General features: G+C 36.9%; 1 long non-coding RNA gene across 1 annotated transcript; it reads right to left on the bottom strand.

The window, feature by feature from the left end:
* Positions 1-524: 524 nt before the first annotated feature.
* Positions 525-1,541, bottom strand: LOC107099367. Its single transcript, XR_001481948.1, has 3 exons — positions 1,438-1,541; positions 774-802; positions 525-667 (listed from the first exon to the last, which is right to left on the bottom strand). It is a non-coding gene; the product is annotated as an uncharacterized LOC107099367 (long non-coding RNA).
* Between the last annotated feature and the right edge of the window lie 21 nt (positions 1,542-1,562).

The raw sequence follows: 1,562 nt of genomic DNA, 5'->3' as shown, positions 1-1,562 counted from the left end.
CCTAGCCAAATGCAAAACTTGTGAAAAAAAGTCAGAACACATGAGGAGGGGAAAAAAATGTCAGTGGCCTCACCTGTAAAACCATTCCTCTACCATCAAGTTAATTAAACTTGATGCTATACTCTGATTACAAAGTGTTCCTTTAATGTTTTTGAGTTGTGTATATTCTGATGTAAGAAATAGATACTTTATCATAAAATTGTGTGTTTCAGTAACATGTTTATATACTTTAATTATATAGAAATCATCATAAAATTTTAACCACAAGCAGTATTGTCTGCTAGTTTTATCCACATATAATCAATGCAGAAGTGTCATTTTTTGCTCCTAAAATATAACGCTCCTTGTTTCAATTATTTTATCATCTTAGACCTCAGAGCTAAATGCATTAATTTTGCCATTTAATCGTTAACTCAGACTGAACTGACAAACTGAGCAGGGAATCACAAATTCGTTCAGTCAGGGTGCATATTCTCAACATATTACGATGGCGGTCCAGAGTCTCACTTACTTTGTTCTGAGGGCTGCTGGCGAGGCTGTATATATCGTTGCTTTCAGCTGAGTTTGGGTTGCAGGGTTTGGCGTAAACATCAACTGAAGCTAATTCCTCAGGAGGTGGTTTGTTTTCTCTGTCCTGGTCTCTGATCTCCTCATAAACTCTGTCGACCTGCAGAAGGAGGAGTTGATGCTAAATCAGTTTCAGTTTTCACAAACTGATTGGTTAGAGATAACAGGTGTTTGATAGAGATGCTTTCACAGTGACTCAGACTCACCATTGCAGTATCAGCAAACTCTGTTTTCACTGGAGAAATGGAAAAAGAAGAAGATTGATTCAAAGCAATATTTAAAAAAAAAAACTTACATTTTAGGATTAAGTATTTCACATCTGTAGACTAAATTGTTAATAATTTCTGCAGATAAAAATGCAGATTTGATGAGGTTTCAGTTTCAGAGTTTTCTGTTTCAGAGATTCTACCTATAGAATCGTACTTTGTGCCATTTAGACTCATGACTTGTCTCTGATCTAAACACCGTTTCTGTAGTTTTGTGTTTTTTAGGACGTTTTCCCCTGTTGCACCATGAACTTCTGAAAGATTTCCCCACATGATGATCCTGCAACTCTATCAGTAGAGATAAACGTTTTTCTGCAATACAGAAAGTTTAATTTAGCTTTCATCTGTCTGGAGCAACTTTTTCCAGCTTAGCCGTGTCTCATTTATGAATTGTTACAAACTGCAAAGAGAATGAACCATGACTTAATTTCCTCTCTGACATATTTGTTGCTCATATGACCAATAGCTGTCCAGTCAATGGGTACTAAGAGCACAGCTACAAGCTGTAAATATCCATTCTGTTGGTGAATTGTTCACAAAAAGTGGAATTCTGGTTGTTGCAGCCTAGTTATGGAGACAAAGCAGAGTCTGTCTTGTGACTCACCTTTCTGTGGACCAAAGCTTCTTTTCTTGAAAAAAATCAGCAGAGCTGCTGCTAGTATGATGATCAGGATGGAAAGAACCAGACCCACATAGAGCAGCAGATCTGCATAAAATGGTAAAAGTCCA

The sequence above is a fragment of the Cyprinodon variegatus genome, unplaced genomic scaffold (assembly GCF_000732505.1).
Source record: "Cyprinodon variegatus isolate N-32 unplaced genomic scaffold, C_variegatus-1.0 Scaffold863, whole genome shotgun sequence".
In the NCBI taxonomy this organism is placed as follows: Eukaryota; Metazoa; Chordata; class Actinopteri; order Cyprinodontiformes; family Cyprinodontidae; genus Cyprinodon; species Cyprinodon variegatus.
The sequence above is the reverse complement of the archived record's forward strand: the minus strand, read 5'-3'. Positions and strand labels throughout refer to the sequence as shown.